Raw genomic sequence first — 22128 nt, 5'->3', positions numbered from 1 at the left:
TGAGTAATAAATGATCACAACACAGAACAGCCTCCAATACAAAGCAAGCTCCAAAGGACTAAGATATTGACAACTTGCAAAGGCAGTTTAATAGAAGCAATGTTTTCAGATTCAATTAGGAACATGTGATAAGCAGCAGTTCTACCATTTCAAACATATCTACTGTACAAATGTATTGTTATAATCAAACATACCCCCATCAGTCTTTTTATGCCTAAAACACATTTAATAAATAGCATTTTGCTCTACAGCCAATTTTACTGTGGCACAAACTGTACTCTAATGATGTCCTACAAATGTGCCACTACATTCATTAACATGCTTACACAAATTATACCATAAAGCCATACTGCAGACTTCAAATTATGCAAAACAATGACTTTATAAAGGTAAGATGTTTCTTATTAAAGTGTTCTTTTATAGATATACACCGTGGCATGATTTGTGGGTATTTCATATATTTATCAATTTTTCTTTTATGGTCATGAGGGTGTATTTCTTGTGACCAGCGAATGCCTACCAGCAGCTGTAAGTAAAATCCATTTATACGGTACTGACACTGCACGATGGTGGTTCTAAATTCTATGTGGATTTACTGGTACATGTATTTGCTTGTCATCTCTATGTATGTGTGTGGGGGGATGTACATACATACATACATGTTTATATAATATACATTTCTAAGCTTATAAGAGAAATAATTAAAATCCATCCCTGACTGTGGGTCTTTGCCCTTCATTATTTTTGGTTTTGTCCAGATTTCTTGTGCTACAAATTTGACTGCTGTGCTGGGATTGCTTTTGTCACAGAAGATAATTAGAAAGTAAGAAAACTATCACATTTTCTGATATTATTTATGGTTCTCAGAAGATTTTATAAGCATTTGAAAGAAACAACTGATACATATTAGATAGGATACCACCAGGATCTGGCCTGACACTTTATTCAGTTTCTGTGGCTTGACAGCATTTAAAAATTCAAGTACTGAAAATAAGTTACCAAGGAAATCTGCTAGTACTGCAGGTAAGGACAGTAAATGGATGATGCTAAGGAAAGTTTTAATTTCTTCTGAATTAATGGATTTGTCATCACCTTTATAAAGGCTAGATGATTTATTGTAATCAGTTAGAATACCCACAGCACTTTTGTCAAGTGGTTTAAGGAGAGAAATGAGAATGCCATAGGTAAAGTGCTGCCTTACTATATTTTTTATACATCATAGGAAGTATTTGTAGGCTTTGGGATACATTAAATAATACTGCAATTTATGTTTCTCAAGAGAAAGGAATGCTTTAGAAGGAGTTTTCAAAACATGTTACACTATATTACTGCATGTTTTGGAGTAGTTAAAGGGATAACTGTCCCCAATCTCTATATTCTAGATGAGCTCTCAACTTTCTGTTACAATGTAAAAACAGTGTCCGTGATCATAGGATCATAGGAAGTTACTAGGCTATTGGCCCTGAGGCCCTTATAAGCCTAGCCAAGAGTTTAGCCCATGTTTAGACGAGTCAGCACCCAAAGCCCCTGTCCAGCAGGGACACAAGTGGAATCTCCGGGGTGCATTTTCTGTTTCCCATCCAGTTATCCAAGTTGCACTTAAGAAGGGATAATGAGGTACTCTGCTTGACGTGGAGTGGGAGTCTATTCCACAGATGGGGAGTCTCTGGGGCACAAATCTGTCCCAACAACAAATTCTATTGATATCACAGACCAGGTTGAGGTTGTGCATACAGGTTACTCGAGTGGAGCTTGACTTGCAGGTATGCAGCAGTCCCATCAAGGCGGGGTCTGAGATTGCTTTGTATGCCAAACAGAGGTCACCTCTGAGGAGTCTGTGTAAAACTGAGTAGAGGGACAGGGCTTTTAGCCTATTTGTGTAGGGTAGATGTTTGAGGCCCTGGATTCTCCTGGTGAGGAACCTCTGTGGTCTCTCCAGCTGCTGCATGTGCTTTGCTAGGTACATGCTGAAGGGGGCATTGTACTCAGTAATTGGCCTTATAAGGGAAGACTACAGGGATGTTATGACCACTTTGTCCCTGGATGAGATACCCTTACTTATGAGGTGGGCCGTGTAGAAAGCTTTCTGTACAACAGAAGCAACATGGTGGACAAAAGTCAGGTTGCTATCATCCTGGGTGCTCAAATCCCTCACTACTGATTGTGTACTTAGGACATTGTTATTAATGTGATAATATTTGGGGACATCGCTCTCTCCAAAGGGGATGATGATGCATTTTTTTTGGCATTCAGCTTGAGGCTATGTTTCTGGCACCAGTCATTTGTTTGGGTGAGACCCTCTTGAAGGACGTACACATCACTTGGGGAATTGATGACCATGCCCAGCTTGTAGTCATCTGTAGACTTGGTCACTCATAGCCCACTGGTTTTGGCCTACATCTCAAAGAAGTATATCCCGAATAACAGAGACACCAGGACCGATCCCAGGGGTATGCCGCTCATTACAGTTATACTGCTTGAGGTGGCTTCCCCTATTTTGATTAGGTGGGTTCTATCAGTGAGCCTGTTTGCTACCCATCTGGTAACATATGAATTGATACCTAGTTGAAAGAGTTTATCTATTACGCCTGAGTGGGGAATAGTGTCAAAGGCTTTGGCCAGGTCAAGGTAGGAGGTGTGCACCATCTTCCCCTCATCCATGACTTTGGGGGACTGTCTCAAAGAAGTCAATGAGATTTAACAGACATGACCTCCCCTTGACAAAGCCAAACTGTGTGGGGTTGAGTGTTTGGAGGTTACCAATGTCCATGTTAATGAAGTCATTGATAATCCGTTCCATGGCCTTACAGATCAGGCTAGTTAGGCTGATGGGTCTATAATTTCCCAGATTGGTGGATGCTCCACCTTTGTGTAAAGAGAAGACAGTGGCTGTCCTCCACTCTGCTGGGACAAAGCCAGTACTCAGGCTTTGGCTGAATAGTGTACCTAATGGTACAGCAAGTCCATGCCTGAGTTCATGTGGGATGCAGCCCTGGATGTTATCGGGTCCCATGGAGGCTGTATTTTTTGCCTTTGAGAGGGCAGTGTTGACCTGTTCCCTAGAGATAAGGGAAGGAGGGCAGGTACTGGGTATGTCCTGATTTACTGATGGGGGGACAGAGGGGTAAAGTTTTCACTGAATCTGTCAGCAAGTAGATTGGCTATATCTACAGCTTTTGTGTATGTGGTGTCCTTGACCACCAGTTCTGAACAGATCTGGGTACTTCCTTTGAGATTGCGGGCATAGGTGAAGAAGGCCTTATGATTGTCTCTAGTAGATGTGGCCAATTTGGACTTGAAGTTGGCTTTAGAGGATTTCACTAGTGCTCTTACTTGCTTGTTCAGGCTAAGGAGAGGTTGCTTCCAATTGGGCACCTGCTCCCTCTTGGTCCTGGACAGCAATTTTTTTCCGTTTGTTATATAGTTTATTTATTGCAGATGTCCACCAGACAGGTTTATTTTTCCTTGCGGAGGATGATTTTGTCCTGTCAGGTATTCCTAATGCCATGCATCTATATAAATGCTCGTATAGTACTTTGGTGTAGATTTGGACATTGGTGCCAGTTCCTACAGAGGGGGATGGGGCTGTGAAGCTGTTTATACCATCCTTCAGGAGGTTGTAATCAGCTTTGGAGAAGTTTTTTTTGTTTGACCCTAGCTAGAGGGGGTCAGGGGAGATGGTGACTTCAAAAGTGACCGCTTTATGGTTGGATCTTACCAGGGAAGATGATATTGCAGGGGTGCTGCACTGGTTACTCACGTTGGTTAACACCAAGTCCAAGATATTATCACCTCTTGTGAGGTTATCGGCTAGCTGTTCCAAGGCATTTGCTTTGATAAAATCGAGGAATCTCCCAACATTTGTGTTCTGGCATGAGTAGTTTTTCCAGTCTTTGGCTGGGTAATTAAAATCGCCCAGGATGAGGGTAAAGGACTGAATCTTGATAGATTCAAAGAGGTCCAGATAGGTGGATTGGGCATCTTGAGTCAAATTTGGGGGCCTGTAGCTAGCTATGATTTGAATAGGGGTCTTGTCAACAGTTAACTGCACCTGGAGTGTCTCCTGTGCATCATACTGTTTGACCAGGATAGAGGTATGTGTGTCTTTAATATATATTGAAACTCTACCTCCTTTGGCTTTGCTGCCCATAGTTTGGGATCTGAATGTATGATAGGTTGAGTAACCAGGTAAGGCTGGGGTGCTTTCTGCAGCTTTGAACCAGGTTCCTGTGACTGCACAAATGTCAGCATCTTCCAGGGTTAAGAATGCTTTCAATGAATGCAGTTTCATGTTTAGACTCATAGCATTTAGCAGCATGACCTTTAATTTGCATTTTGTTGACATTTTTATGTTGGTAGTATCAACCTCATGACTTTTCCAAAAAAAGACACTATGGGAGAGGCAAGGGCCTTTGCCAGAAGCCTGAAGCCCAAGTGAGACAGATGCAGGCCATCTCTAGCAAAGCATCATTGTCTGTCGATCATATCTTCCCAGGCTGTCAGGTACTGGATCCCCCCTGGAATGACACCAGAAACTAAGCCAATTGTTAAAGTGATGTGATATGTATGCATATTTTTATGTAATGCACTAATGAATCATATTTTGGCTTTGCTTACGTTATAGCTAAAGTTACATATGCGCACATACACCCAAACACACATAATAGGTATATATGAGTCTACTTCTGTAGACCAAATTTACACTTAACTGAATTTTAGAGTTTACTGAGACAACAACAATGAAAGTTAACTAAACTGAAACTGCACTTTAACAAATTTATTTTACAGGGAATAGAGATATCTGGGCAACATTCAACCAGAAAACACACCACAGTATGTCAAGCCCACCCAGCTGGGGGGCTATGCACCCCACACCCCCCTAACTGAATATACCAACTCCAGGATCACACTACTGTGGAGAAAAGGGCACATTTCTCTATGTTAGCCAAGTGTCTCCATTCCCTGTAAAAAAAAAAATCGGTAATGTGTAGTTTCGGTTTAGTGAAATTTCGCTGTTGTCTTGGTAATCTAAAATTTGGGTAAGTGTAAATTTGGTACATAGATATAGATATATAGATATAGATAGATAATTATGTATGTACACACACACACACACACACACACACACACACACACATACATATATATATATATATATATATATATATATATATATATATATATATATATGGTTTTGTGTCTTATGATCGAATGTGTATTTGGTCGACAACTGTTTAGTTGACTTTTTATAACTGACTAAACAGGTGATCAACAGGTGCCTAAGATTGAACAGTTGCCGGGTTGGAAGATATGTGCACCCACACCACCAGCTAATTATATGTACTCAAGCTGAGATCATAAAACAGCAGGGAAAGGCCAAATTCCCTCTCCCTGCTGTTCCGTGACCTCCCACAAAGTAAGGCCATTAGAAACAATCAAATGAGTTTTTGGTTACTTCTGCTGGCAGAAAAAACATTTGATATTATGAATGTTCAAGTATATGAAGGACCAGAAACATTATCTTAATGTCACAGTGATTTAAGTGTAAAAACAAGTCTAATGTAAGCAAAGCCAACATGTACTGAACTAGTTTCCCTTCTGTTGTAAGCCTCATAATACGTAGTACGCTTAAGTAGTATAGAAACTATCAAATGCATACAGACAATGAACTTGATTTTTTGCCATGCATGGTCAAATATGTGAGAGGTGCACCTACCCACACAATGTAGAAGCCACCCTCTCACCTAAAAACATGGTCTCTGCTCACCACACATTTTCACCCACACCATTACACAAATATACTAAACCAGAATATGTTGAGGGTATCAAAAATTCACTTCCAAAGCCTCCTAGAACTCAATACGTAATGTATCAGCAGATATCTGCCACAATAGAATGATGTCTAAATATAAGGAAAAAGTAACGTATCGGCAGATATGATGTCTAAATACAAAGAAAAAGTAATGTATCAGCAGATATCTACCACGACAGAATGATGTCTAAATACAAGGAAAAAGTAACATTATCAGCAGATGTCTACTACAACAGAATGATGTCTAAATACACAGAAAAAGTAACATTATCAGCAGATGTCTACTACAACAGAATGATGTCTGAATACACAGAAAAAGTAACATTATCAGCAGATGTCTACTACAACAGAATGATGTCTAAATAAAAAAAGTAGCATATCAGCAGATATCTAACACAACAGAATGATGTCTAAACACAAGGAAAAAGTACCATATCGGCAGATATGATGTCTAAATACAAAGAAAAAGTAATGTATCAGCAGATATCTAGCACAACAGAATGATGTCTAAATACAAGGAAAAAGTAACATATTGGCAGATATGATGTCTAAATACAAAGAAAAAGTAATGTATCAGCAGATATCTACCACAACAGAATTATGTCTAAATACAAGGAAAAAGAAATGTATCGGCAGATATGATGTCTAAATACAAAGAAAAAGTAATGTATCAGCAGATATCAACCACAACAGAATGATGTCTAAATACACAGAAAAATTAACGTATCAGCAGATATATCTACCAAAAGAGAATGATACCTAAATACAAAGTAGCATATCAGCAGATAGCTACCACAACAGAATGATGTCTAAATACCAAGGACTGGCTTCAGCAATTGACTAAGTTGGTGGGGTTATTCTTGGGATTCCAGTATGTATTAGTTGAGAATTAAATGACAGCAAGAACAATTTGCTTCACAAGGGATGGCCTGTACCACTTACTCCATGGCTTCTGCTAAATAGCCAAAATCCTTGCTGCCCCCATAGTACCTTTTTAGGCACAGTCCGATTACTGGACATCATACTGTGGCAGATAAATGTATGCATGTGTGTATGTATTTTACTGAGAAAGTCCAACTTGGCAAATAAACAAAGAACTGGAGAGAAAAGCTCCAGAAAATGTAAGCAGCATAGAGAAAAACAGGAATACTGAGTTTACATAGAGTATAATTTAAACAACTCAAAGGCTTGTATAGAAAATGTATAAGAGAGCAATTAAAAACAAAACAGTAAACAATAAGATCTGAGTATCTCAAGACAATGTAAAGTCTGAGAACATTTAAATTAAACAAAGCAATGAATAATATATAAATAACTCAGTTTGTAATGCAGTGTCAAGAGTGCAAATAAAGATCAGTTCAAGAGACAAGAATGAAAGCATAATATAGAAACAAAAATGTTGAATACAAACAGTATGCACTTAAATCTAGATAACTTAGTAAAGAATGGAAGTATCAGTGGAAAGAACATACCAGGTAGAAATAGATCTAAAAAGATGGAAAAAGAGAGAATATGAGGTAGATGAAGAGTCAGTGTTTTAGTGCAGTAGTTGCCACTAGGAAGTTTTATTGGGTCTATATTAGAACACCGAACGTTCAAAATTTCAAGTGTTCTAATATCGACCCGTTTTCGGCGAATGCTGAAAATAAAGAAGAAACAGAAAACCAAATTTTTTCCTAGGGAAAGAATTTGGTTGTCCGTTTCTGTTGCTTCGGTATTTTCAGCGCTGTGGTAGAAAGTTACGGGTTGGGTTCAGGTAAGTGTGCGATTGTGTGGACATAAGGGTTAGGGCGGGTTAGGTGAGTTAGGGTTAGGGTGTGGGTCAGGTAAGTGTGCGATTGTGTGGACGTGAGGGTTACGGCGGGGTAGGTGAGTTAGGGTTAGTGCACAGGTGAGGTGACTGTGCGAAAGTGATGGACCTTAAGGTTAGGGTTTGGGTTAAGGTAAGTGGATAGTTAGTGGTGTATGTATAGTTTATTGTAGGGTTAGGTGTAAGAGTTTAGGTATATGTGTGTGGATTGCTGTTTGTTTGGTGTGCTTGTGTTATGTGTATGTGTTTTCAAACAGCAAATGTTTTCCCTAGGAAAACATTCGCTGTTCTGAATGTTCAATGTTTTAAATTTTCGATTCATAGGGTTCAATATTAGAACACTAGAAATTTTGAATGTTCGGTGTTCTAATATAGACCCGTTTTATTTACATCACTGAAGTGGAACTCTAACATGACAAGTGTTACACATTGGCTGTATTGGCACAGTAAGCAGAAATTCCAGTTCTGCCTGTCTCAGGGATGCTCTTCCCAGCACTTGGAGCTTCAGTACCAAACTGATCTTGACGCTCTCCTGCAATTTGAGCACATCCATGTGTGTTTTGTGGGAGAGACATGGTTTCATAGTAAAAAATAACACTCCCTCCTGAATTTAGCCATTTCCATAGGTTCATAGGTTGGTACTAGGCTATCGGCCCTAGGGCCTATGCAAGCCTAGCCATAACAATTCCCTGGATATTTCTTTCCACAATATTTACTTCTCCAGGCCCCTGTTTAGCAGGGTGACTGACATGATCCCCGGGGTGAATTTCCTATCTCCCATCCAATCATCAAGGTTCCTTTTGAAGAGGGCCAAAGAGGCACTCTGCTTGATATGTATGGGCAGTCTATTCCAGAGTATGGGGAGTCTTTGGGTCAGGAACCTATCCCTCCAGCATGTTTTGTTCATTGTGATGACAAGGTTTAGATCCCTGGAGTGTGTGGCTCTGAGGGATTGGGATTTCTTTAAGTGGAGCATGTCCAACAGCTCAGGGTTTGACATGGCCTTGTATGTTAAGCAGAGATCATCTCTGAGTAGACGATATGCCACAGAGTATAGCTGGAGTTTTTTTAGATGGTCAGTATATGGCATCTGCTTTAGGCCTGTGATTCTTTTAGTGAGGTATTTCTGTGGCCTTTCAAGCTGTTGCAAATGTCTTGTGAGGTACATACCAAACGGGGCATTATACTCTATAATGGGTCTAATGAGGGATGAGTACAGTGGGACAATGACCTCCTTTTTTCTGGATGAAAAGCCCTTAGTGATGAGGTGTGCCACATAGATGGATTTCCTGACTGTTGTGGCAATGTGGTTATCGAAAGTGAGACCACTGTCCACCTGTGTCCCTAGGTCTCTCATCACACTTTCGATGTTTAGTGTCCTGCCACGTATGTGGTAATTCATGGGTACATGTTTTTTTCCAAAGGGGATAACTATACATTTCTTGTCATTAAGCTTGAGCCCATGGCTCTGGCACCAGGCATCTGTTTCTGTAAGGCCCTTTTGTAGAATATCCACATCATTTGGGGATTCGGTAATGGCTCCCAGTTTACAGTCATCTGCAAACTTTGTTAGCCAGAGTCCCTTAGTGTTGGCCTGTACTTCAGAGAAGTAGATGCCAAACAAGAGTGGTCCCAGGACTGAACCCTGAGGTACTCCACTTGTCACTTGTCTGGAGCTGGATTTGAAGTCGGCTACTTTTACTGTCTGGGTTCTGTCAGTAAGCCAGTTAGCAACCCATCGAGTGACGTAGGGATTTATGCCCAGCTTAGTAAGTTTATCTATGATTCCAGAGTGGGGGATGGTGTCAAAGGCCTTGGCGAGGTCCAGATAGGCTGTGTGGACTGCCTTACCCTCGTCCACAGCTCTGGAGACTGATTCGAAGAAGTCAATCAGATTCAGGAGACAAGATCGGCCCTTCACAAACCCAAACTGGGTGGGGTCTAGTGTTTGAAGGTTGCCAATGTATTTGTTTATAAGTTCCATGATAATGCGTTCCATGCCCTTGCAAATCAGGCTTGTCAGACTGATGGGACAGTAGTTCCCGGGATCCAAGGTGGATCCTCCCTTGTGGAGCTGGATAACTGTAGCTGTGTGCCACTCAGTGGACACGAAGCCTGAGGTGAGGCTATGATTAGACATCACACTTAGGTGAGGTGCCAGTTCATTTTGTAGTTTATGCAGTACACAGCCAGGGATGTCATCTGGTCCCATGGATGCTGTATTCTTGGCTTTGGAGAGTGCAGTTTCTACCTGTGTGGCCGTGATTATCGGAATTTGGCAATCTTTTGGTATTGAGATGGGCCCTTTAGGGGGTGAGAGTGGAATGAAGTTGGCACTAAATTGATCTGCCAGGATATTGGCAATATCCTTGGGATCAGTATATTTAATGTCATTCTGTTGTAACTCAGAGCAGATCTGAGCATTGCCATTTAGATTCTTGACATAAGTATAGAATGCCTTGTGGTTGTCTTTGGAATCTTTGGCAATTTTATTTTCGTAACTAGCTTTTGAGGATTTTATGAGGGATCTCAGCTTCTTACTGAGGCTGGTGAGGGAGTTTTTTGCATACTGGGATTTTCCTCTTTTTTGCAACAGTTTCTTCCTTCTGTTGTATAGTTTGTTTATAGCAAGGGACCAGCAGATTGGCTTCCTTTTTTTGGAGAATCGCATCTTGGTTCTATTTGGGATGGCATGATTCATGCATGAGTGGATGTGCTTGTACAGTGCCTTAATGTAGGATTCTGCAGTCGAACTTCCAGATCCTGTCTGCGTGGGTGTTGTGAAGTTTGTCACTTCTGACTTCAGTAGCTTGAAGTTGGCTTTGGAGAAGTTTTTTAAGGAGGTTTCCTTCCTGGGGGGTGGGGGTGGGATGTGGATGTCAAGGGTGATTTGCTTATGGTCAGACCTGACCAATGAGGGGGTGACCACTGGTGTGGAGCATCTATCTCCCATGTTGGTAATGACCAGGTCTGGGATATTGGAGCCCCTGATGGGACAATGGATTAGTTGATCCAGGGTGTTGGAATTTATGAATTCCAAGAACCGTTGGGAAAAGGAGTTGGTGCCTGAGTAGTTTTCCCAATTAATGGCAGAGTAGTTGAAATCACCCAGTGTTAGGGTGTTTGGTTGTATCTTAATATTTTCCAGTATGTTTAGAAAGGTGTAGTGAGAATCTTGGGGCATGGATGGGGATCTGTAGCAAGCTACAATTTGGATTGCAGTCTTACCTAGTGTTAGTTGCACCTGGAGAATTTCAGATGCATTGTGTTGGGCAACTAGCCTGGAGGTGTGAATATCCTTGGTGAATATGGACACTCCTCCACCTTTAGTGTTTCGGTCCTGGTTTTGTGGCCGAAAAGTGTGGTAAGAATTGTAGCCTGGTATTGCAGGGGTGCTCTCTGGAGCCTTGAACCAGGTCTCAGTTACTGCACAGATATCGATGTTCTCCATTTTTAGGAGTGCCTCGAGAGAGTGCATTTTGAGGTAACTGTCAGAAACTATATAACTTCTAAGCAGGCTCCCCCATAAACTCATCAAACTCCAAATTACCCTAAACAAAATAGATTATCAATCTGTAGTCTGTTATAAGATACTTCCCATTTCGCCCACATAACCACAAGTCAATCCTAAATGCACATACTGAGCTACCATTAATGAAAAATTATTCTATGTTGTTGCATTTCAACTGTCCATCAATATAGTGGTACAACTATACTTGAAAAGTTGGTTACACTGGGGGCGTAGCCTAGATGGCCAACTGAGAGCAGTGAATTTTGAGAGCTCCATAAACTAGTATAATAATATAGGAAAATGTTATTATTTTCAAGTTTAAAATGTCAGAAATCTATAGATAAACTACTAAAGTACATAAATATCAATTTTGGTGGAGATATACAAAAAATTTCCTGTCAAGTAACTTGGGGATATATTGAGTCACTGAATATGAACAACTCAAGGAATTCTCATCCAGATGCCACTTTGAAAAAAGAACTGCAATTGATGACATCTACCTTACAGGAAGTATCTTTGAAGAGGTATGGCTTTAAAAATGACTTAGAAAACCTCAAATTAAATTCTCAAAAACTGACTGATACTCTTAAGGAACTATTACAGCAACACCATACAAAAATAAATACAGAGACTTCTCTAAATGACATTGATGGGAGACTCAAAGAGGAAGAATTCCAAAAAGAATTTCTGCTTAAACAGAATTCATGGCTGCTTAACAAAATAGATGACTTAGAAAACATGGAGAGGAGAAACAACATAAGGATCTTTGGTCTGCCTGAAAACACTGAAGGAGAAGACATTATTTCATTCTTAACAACCTGGATTCCTGAATTTTTAGACTTGAAAGAGGGACTTGCATTTGGAATTGAAAGGGCGCATAGAGCACTGAGGAAACCTGCTTCTAACTCAACAAATACTCCACCTAGATCCATAGTCATAACATTTCTTTCATTTCTGAACAAGGAACTAATATTAAAATCTTCTTGGAGAAAATCACCCTTAAAATACAATCAAAGCCTGATAAGGTTTGACAATGATTATTCTTCCAGAATACTAGAACAAAGGAAAAAAGTCTGGCCAATAATAAAACTGCTGAAACAAAACAACATTAAAGCACAACTGTCCTTTCCAGCTAAGATAAAAATACTTGTTGCCAATGAGATGAGAACCTTTAATGACTTAGAAGAAGCTACTATATTCATCAAAAACAACAACATAGTGTCTATGCCAGAAGAAATGAAATGGATGGCCCCTACTCTTAAAAAAATAAAAGAAACAAATCCTTGGACTTATGCTAGAAAGAAGAAACAAAAAACTGATTCCAAGATAGCTGTGCCAAAAAATGACTTACAACTATATCTCTCAAAGTATCAACTGATATGAAACATCACTTGTCATCTGTTCTTATTTAAAAAAAGGAAGGTTTCTTAAACAACTGAGAAACAGTAATGATTTATTCAGAATGTTCAAAGACTCCAATAATTCTTCACAAACTAAGGTAGGCCAAGATGGGTTACCATTTATATTATATATAAGCCAAACAAAGCCACATATAATACAAACATAGAAGTTTCTATTCCCTACTTGAAATCACTGAATACTTATCTTGTTCATTTTTCATTGATTTTACTGATAATAATTTAAGTAATTAATTAACTAATTCAACAAGGTACAATTCATCAGAGTTCAGACTCAAACATAAATTAACATCATATATAATAGCAGTAACAGTAGAGTGTTTTGAAAAAAAAATGCTGTCATGGAGACTAATGCCTTCTTCAGTTAAAGTTGTTGTTGTTGTTGTTGTCTTTTGGCTTTTCCCGGTTAGGGGTCGCCACAGCAGAACTCCGGTCCTCTAATTATTGGTAGTTGATTTTTACGTGCCGAGTTACCAGCCCTGACGCACAACCTTCAATGAAGGTATGCCCATTCATGCATGTCTCCACGCAGGAGACGCTGTAGCTTAGAATCGAACCGGACAGCGTTTTACTGTGAGGCGACAACGCTACCGCAGCACCACCACAATTTAGAAATGTCATGTATATCCTGGTTAAATAATTGTAGCAAGCTCTTAGTACACATGTCATCATTATTCTGTCTAAATATAGTTAATATCAATTATGGCAGGTATCACAGCTACAAGTGCTGCTTGATCGATCCTGATATGGTGTGTGTGGATGCAGCTGTGTCTGGCAGCTAGTACACGTCATTATTATTCTGTCTAAACATAGTTAATATCAATTATGGCAGGTATCATAGCTTCAAGTGCTGTTTGATTAAGCCTGACATGGTGTGTGTGGATGCAGCTGTGTCTGACAGCTGTTGCATGTTGCCATTTTCATCTCTGGGAAGCTGTGGGTTGCAGCTTGTAATCGAGGTTTACTGATGCTTGTGTATTAGGAAGATACATTTGGTGTTTTAGCCTGGATCCAGGGGAAGGGGGTAGATAAAACTGTGATTTGGGATATGTTGGCAGACAATAGTTTGTTTATACATCTGCTGAGTGAGAGGTGGGAAGGCAGGAAGAATGTATAATCTCTTGTTGTGGTGGCTTGTTGGGCGTTTTTTTTTTTTTTTTTTTTTTTGATCTGTTTGCTCTCTGCTCTTTTACTGGTTGCTGCCTCACTGAAAGGGAGGGAATTTAGGCTTGAAGTTGCAGTGAAGTGAAGCTTTACTTCAGGTACATCACGAGCCTCTGGTATGCAGTACACAAGCACACTAACAGAAACAGATGCTCCCAGGTTGCTGTGGTAACAGAGACAGAGTGACGATAATGCTTAATGGCTCTGTGGAGCCTCCGAGATAATTCTCGACAATGAAGTTTTTGGCTTGAAAAAAAAAAAAAAAATATGTATATATATATATATATATATATATATATATATATGTATATATATATATATATATATATATATATAAAGGCTGTTTTAAACCACATGTAAACATATTGATGGTCTCCCAACACTTCGTTTAGCTCATTAAGTTGATTCTTGATAAAAAAAAATAAATAATAAGTGCAATTTTACATTTAAAATGTATTTTGGTCCCAACACATTAAGGACTTACATAAGAGTGAAAGTCTTGAGTTATTGTGAAAGACTAAGAGCACTTGGTCTTGTACTGTACCCTTTGCAGTGGTCTGAGAGGTGAGCTTGCTCGGACGTGTTGGGCATCTAGGGATAGCTGATTCTAGGGGTGTTTGGGGTTTCCGGGAAGTCATCAATTTTCCTTTGTGGAAATATCTGTGGGAATGGAAGGTGTGTTGAGTGGTTCACTAGCATAGTGGACACTGCATGGAACAGGCTGGTATAATGGAACAGGACAAATATCGGTTTGGATATTTTAAGAACAGCCTGGAAACACACCACATGAACTAGTGAATGGTATTCTAGCAAAACTGGATGGGCATTGTTGCCCATGCTTGAAGTACTGATATGTGTGTATGTAAGGATGGAAATATACTTATAACAAATAAGAAACTAGAAGGTTCTCATAATTTAAAGTCTATGAATTGTATAAACATGCTTAGAAGGAGCTAATAATAAGAATAAACATTACAGCTTGTGGTCTCTCAAATAACTAAGCAACAGCCAAAAGACACACACACACACACACACACACACACACACACACACACACACACACGCACATACACACACACATACGCACGTACACACACACACACACACACACACACACACACAAAATAGTTATGTAATGTATGATTTTAGTAAATCTAGACATAAACTATATAATCGTCATATGAGATGAAGCAGTCTGCTGAATTTAGATAGTAAAGACAGGATTTAATAACATGAGCTTGTGTATAATGACACTATTGTCTTAACTTGTCATAAATGACATACACTACATTGAACATCAAGGGGAAGCATGATGATTTTCTTATATAAGTAAATATACATAAGTCATGTAATTCCTTTAACTTGAGTTATAGTTTTTGTAACCCATCTTGACCATATATAATACTTAAGCGGTTACCAAGGTAACTAATGTTTATACATGACATCAAACTGACAAAGTTGTTCAAGAGAAACAATAGAAGCCTGAACTTGAAATGTCACAGAATGTAACAGGTACCTGACAAATCTTCAAACGCTCAAAATTTAGAACGTTACATAGTCAGGACCAAACATTCGAAATTTTAAGTGTTCGAAGATTGACTTTCAATGGCGCAGTATGGTGCAGATAGGGAGAATTTCCCTTTTCTGCACTGAAGTGCGGTCTTGGAGGTGGTATATATAAGTAGGGGGTGTGTGGGGGGTGCAGGGGGGCTTGCCCCCCTGCCTACGCTGTTAAAGTGTTTTTTTCTTTATTTGATGTTCAAACATCCAAATGTCGAACATTTGGTCTCGACCATGTAATGTTCGACATTTTGGATGTTCGAACATTTAACATAGACCCGAATGTAACAATCATATTCAGAACAAATAGTATTAAATTGACAATAGGCACTCAGTTTAATAACATGGGCTTGTGTATAATAACACTACTGTTTTAACTTGTCAAAAATGACATACATTATACTGAACATCAAGGGGAAGCATGATGATTTTCTCATATAAGTAAATGTGCATAACAAGTCATATAATTGCTTTAACTTGAATTGTGGTTTTGTAACCCATCTTGACCATACATAATACTTAAGCTGTTACCAAGGTAACTAATGTTTTATACATGACATCAAACTGACAAAGTTATTCAAGGGAAACAACAGAAGCCTGAACTAGGAATGCCACAGAATGTAACAAGCACATTCTAAACAAATAGTATTAAATTGACAATAATCAGTCAGTTTAACCTTTGCTGATTATACAAAATAGAATGTTGCCATTTAAATCTAAAAACTTTCAGTATATGCCATAAAATGGCAATTTATGAATATGGAAAGGGAACTTGTAATCATTAATCACAATAAGTTAATTTGTTGTTTTTAACCTAAAATTTCACTCATTTTATAATATGAAATGACAGATATGAAAATCCTTTTGTGTAGGAAATGGGGTGGGGGTGGGGAAGGGATGCAGTGATAATTAAAATGTGCTAACTTTCATCAATGTTCACATAAAACAAACTTGATGCTTTAAGTAAGTTAGCAACAAAGTGATTACTTAAATGTTGGCAAACAATGAAATATAACTTCTGATATATCCAGTAAAATACATTGTAGTATAAACATTAGGTATAAACATTATTACCATCTATTTATATTAAGTAATAAGTTTTGAAAGATTTCATCAATAAGGGTGACTATGTTAAATAACTGTGCTATAATCTTTTACTGAGAGTTTATATTTGATACATCCTAATTTACTATGATTGAATTGCTTGTCATCTATCTTTCATGTAAATATTAATTGCTTATACAAAAAGTAGACATTTATATTATATTAGAATTCTGACTAATCTACAATAGTACTATATCTGTTCAAAATAATATAAATATTGCTTATTCCTATTACAAATATTCTCCATATGATAATTCAATTTATGGAGCTCAGATGTTCTGGATTGTCAAACTATGTGTGATAATCTGATGAACTTAGGTTTATCCATCAGATTAGGAATGATTTTCATTCCATGGCTAGTGTGGATCTTAGTTTTATTAGCATTTATTAATTTAAATTTGTTATTTTATGAAAACATTTTTGGTATGCCTGACCAAAACATTACTTTATTGGTAAACACTCAAAGTATAAAACTGATAATGTCCTTTAAAAGCTCAAACATATACTTTATAGTTATCAGAGGAAAATGTTTAATAGTCACAATAAAACAAAAAATACATAGTCTAAATAACCTAAGATGGACTTAACTTTATTATCTTAAATGCCAATGGCTTAAATAATCCTAGCAAGAGATCAAATCTACTGAAATATTTAAAACTGAACAAAGCATAAATTGTCTTCCTTCCAGAAACTCATTTCAAAACAAATGACAATTACAAATGGAATCCTAAGGAATATATGATATTGGCGCAATCCACTTATAAGACAAAGACAAAAGGGGTAACAATGTTATGAAAAACAAATGTGATTAACCCAGAAATCATTTATAAGTATGAAGATAAAGAAGGCCTTATGGCATTAGTAATAGTTAAATATAATAACAGAATATGGACCCTAGCCAATCTATACTGGTTCCCAGGCATTGGAACAGGAACTGTTAAAAAACACTTTGATTTCATTTCCAATAATTATAAAGGCAACTTAATATTAGGCGGAGATTTTAACTGTATATTTGATATTTCTGAAACTACAAATAAAAGACCGCTGCGTACATCTGCTGTATCAAAAGCTTTAAACAAGTGGGTAGAATCATTTCATCTTGTAGATACTTTCAAATTTAAAGAAGATAAATATTTTTTGTTTTCCCATCAAGATCACAGATTTGGTACCCAAACTAGAATAGATAAAATATTTGCTGCCCATGACTTATACTCTAAAATCATTAATTTCTCAATCACTCCCTGCCCCTTTTCAGACCACAATTCATTGATACTAAAACTTCAAAATGGGTACAAACCATTAATCGTTAACTCCAGAATTCCAGCATATATAACTAAAATTAAAGACTTCAAACCTTGGTTATTATCTGAATTACAGTTCTTCTTAGATATTAATTACACCACAGAGATAAATAAAATAATGATATGGGACTCATTAAAAGCTTACATATACGGTAAAACCCTAACTTGGTATAAAAAAAATCAGAGAATGGGATTCTGAATTACTAGATCTACAATCCAAACTTTATCAGTAAAAGATGAAAAAAATTAAAATCATTTGGAGATGAAAAAGAAAGTAGAAGTATTAAACAATAAATACAATGAAATTCTAACACATAAAACTAGTTTAGCTTTAGAAAAACTAAAAATCAATACCTTGGCCACTTCTCCCAAATATCTACATAATTTATCCACGAGAATCAAAATACAATCAAAAGCTAATAACATTAAAAGTATCTTCCATGAAAAGAAAGGGAAAAATGTTTCAGATATAGGTGACATTCTTGATGCCTAGAGAAATCACTATATGGAGCATTTCCAAAAAGAAAATATACATATTGATCAATTAAATCTAGATGAAAAATGTTCTAATATAAAAAAATACCAGAAAAAATAAAACTAGATCTGCAAGCACCCATATCCTACAAAGAAATTATAGATACAATAAAAGAGGGTAAAAATAATAAAGCCCCAAGTACAGATGGCATAATTATGGAAATATATAAACTTTTTCCTTCAAAGATACTATCCCTCTTCCATCAACCTCTATTAGAAATTCAGTCACAAGCTTTAATACCACCCTCTTGGAGATATTCCTTAATCACACCAATCTTAAAGGAAAACAAATCCTTAAATTTCTGTACCTCATATAGACCTATATCATTATTAAATAATGACTATAAGATATTATGGCAATATTAACTAACAGAATGAAAATACTACTATCCAAAACAATAAATAATGATCAAACTGGATTTATATATCATAGACACACACATGACAATATTAAAAGGATAATTTCTCTTATAGATTATGTTAATAAAGAAAATAAAGAAACAATCATAATTGGCTTAGATATAGAGAAAGCCTTTGATTCCCTAAATTGGGACTATTTATTCAAAATCCTAATGCTATTTGAATTTCCTGCATCCTTTGTTCATCTCCTAAAGAATATATATATATATATATATATATATATATATATATATATAGGTCCTTTTATCTCTGAATCTATACATATAACAAAAGGCACTAAACAAGGATGTCCCATGTCACCGATTCTATTTGCTCTGGCTATTGAAATATTGGCAGATTCAATTTGTAACAATATAGAAATCAAAGGAATAGATGTTTATGAACAATGCAATTCTAAAGCAATACTATTTGCTAATGACATATTACTAACATTATCTAAAACAAAAGAGATATTAGAATAATTAGATATATTAATTGACAAATTTCACATGACTTCAGGACTCCATTTCAATAAATCAAAATCAAAATTTTTATTTAAAAAAAAAACTGCAGACTAAGGGAGATCACATCATAGGGAAACAAGAATCTACCTTAAAATATCTAGGAATTGAATTATGCAAGGATAACAATGAATTAGTCTCAAAAAAACTCTCTGGAAAAATGGAACAAAATAATATTAACATTTGAAGATAGACTACAGTTAATAAAAATGGTTTTACTGCCCAAGATCCTATATATATAGCCTTGGCAATACAACTGTTACCAGAAAGGAATATACTTAAATAAATAAATTCATGCCTAATAATTTTTTTATGGTTTCCCAAAAGAAACAGAATAGCTTTAATACATCATATCAGACCATGGAAACAGGGAGGATTAAACTTTCCTGATATAGAAGCATATATAAAAGCATCAATATATAAAACAATCTCAGATTGGATAAGTCCAGATTACTCTGCAAACTGGAAAGAATTACTAACTGTAATATCAATAAATTAATTTGATTTACAAAACAAAATTAAAATAACAGATAAAAACAATTTGACATGGCACATATGTATTAGTATGCAATATAACATAACTAAACCCACTAAAACTTGTATGATTAATTATTACATTTACTCATTTAGGAAAATTATTAATGCAAATATAGATTTAAAAATCTGGTTTGATCTTTTAACACCATTTATAGTCACAAAGAACTTTCCACATAAAATATACAGAGAAATTATTAATTCCTGGGAACAGAAAGGATTTGTTTGTTGGCTCCAATGTATCAAAGAACTAAAATTTTTAGATATGCAAGTAATAAAAACAACATACAAAATTCCACAATAGACTGGCTAGCTTTACAGAGTATTCTGTCATATTCACAAGATTTAAGTAGAATAATTAACAATTCTTCATTTAAAGAAATACCTAAATTTATGAAATACATATATGAAATCATATATAATGACTTTGACATGGGAAACAGTATTTCAAAATTTTACAAAATATTGATAAACTATAAAATAACACCCAAAACCTCATATTGGAAATATATAACAAAAGGAAACTCAATACAGTTAACTGAAGATATTATTATCGATAAAATATACATCCTTTACACAATACTGGAAAGTTTTTAATTGGAAATGCTTGCACAGAGCATTCTTAACCCCAGATAGAATCAGTAAAATTAGTTCTTCCATAAAAGGAATATGTTGGAGATGTGAGCAGGTACACAATGTAGATTGGAACCACATTTTCTTTGACTGTGTTAAAATTAAGTCATTTTGGAATGGTATTAATAACTTTCTACAAGCTTTATTTAATGAACTATTTTATTTAACTAAAGCTGTTTTATTATTAAATGTGAATGAAGGTCCTCATTTGAATAGGTTAAACATGTATCTAGTATGGACTATACTTGCAATTTCAAGGAAGTGCATAACAAGAAGATGGAATACAAACACAATACCAACTTTGGAAGACTTCTACAGCCTACTGAAGACCACAGCATTATTGGAAATTAAAATTAAAGAACTAAGAATTTATCCAAAGCCATTTATCAACAACCCTTGGGGAAAAGTCTTATCGTTGATTGACACTATACAATAATTGATCAGACACTCTGATAATGGATTGGACATACTTATAAAGTAACTGCATACATTAAGATCTGTCATAGTGTCAGGCTAATGTAAATAGTTACATAGTTATTTAAGATGTTATGTATAAATACTATGGAATTCATTCAAATGTATTTGAAAAATAAAAACATTGAGAGAAAAGTTGGTTACACTCAATGACTCCTGACTTAATAAATGATAATTCTCTAGAATAAATAGAAAACCAGTCCACTGGAGGTGGACTATCCTAGACCTTGCCATTACCAACATAGCCTATACATTTACCAGTCCAATGGTATCTCTATGTCTGGTCAAATCTGACTATAAATTAATAACCTTCTCTTTTAAAGTACCAAACACTTCTTGCAGTGAACAATTCTGAATGTAAGGACTTCAAACAGACAAAACTAGTCACTCTCTATGATGAGTTTGTGAAATATACTTTTAACATTCCCAGTCCCCATGCAGACTTAGCTGCTATTTACAAAATGGAGTTCTACTCTCTCCTGCAAATGTGTATACATCTGGCAGTCCACACTAGAGCCTAATAGAATGGAAAATTTAACAATAAACTACCTGGGTGGTTCACCAATATAAATAAACTATATAACAAAAGAAAACAAATCGGAAGTCCTATAACAAATTTAAATCTACCCACATTGAAGATTGAAAGTATGATGTTTACTAAAAAGATGTCTTTGCACCAGGGGGATGACATAAACAGTATAAACAGTATGGCATTGTTAATAGTGACTTAATGTTCATTTCTACAGGCATTCATGCTAGAGTCAGTCAGTAAACACCTATGCCAAATGACACAGGTCACAAAATGAAAGTTAGAGTGCTATGATAATGATAGATATGTGTGAGAAAGGTCCATCTTCTGTAACCTTTAGGACATACACCTCAGGCAGGCTTTGGATGGTAGTCATTAAAAATAATAAGACCCACTAGAGTGAGCCCCAAAACATGGAGACTGAATGTCCAAAAAAGTGGACTTACATATACTAACTCCAAGACAGCTATTTCTCAGAATATTCCATTTTATTCAAGGTATGGTGGTCTCAGAGTTAGTATATTTAAGTTTGGAGGTATGGGGGACTTGCTCCCATATTGGAGGATGCAGAGTGTGCTTGTCATCCATACAAAAAAGAAGTTTAAAGGAGAAGAACTCAAGATACACTGTTGTCCTGTATTTTACATTTTATTTCAGCATGTCAGCACTCGGCATTTTGCATGCTGACATTTCAATAGGGAGCTTAGTTGGACTACTTGGCATATAAAACTTCCACAGGCTGCAAAGCACTTCCACCACCCCCTCACCTTCCCATAATTCATCAAGCACCAATCTCTTTTTAGTTCTGGCTTTTAATGAGAAAA

The sequence above is a fragment of the Protopterus annectens genome, chromosome 3.part0 (genome assembly GCF_019279795.1).
Source record: "Protopterus annectens isolate FY-2018-M chromosome 3.part0, PAN1.0, whole genome shotgun sequence".
Taxonomy (NCBI): Eukaryota; Metazoa; Chordata; order Ceratodontiformes; family Protopteridae; genus Protopterus; species Protopterus annectens.
Note: the sequence above shows the minus strand (reverse complement) of the source record.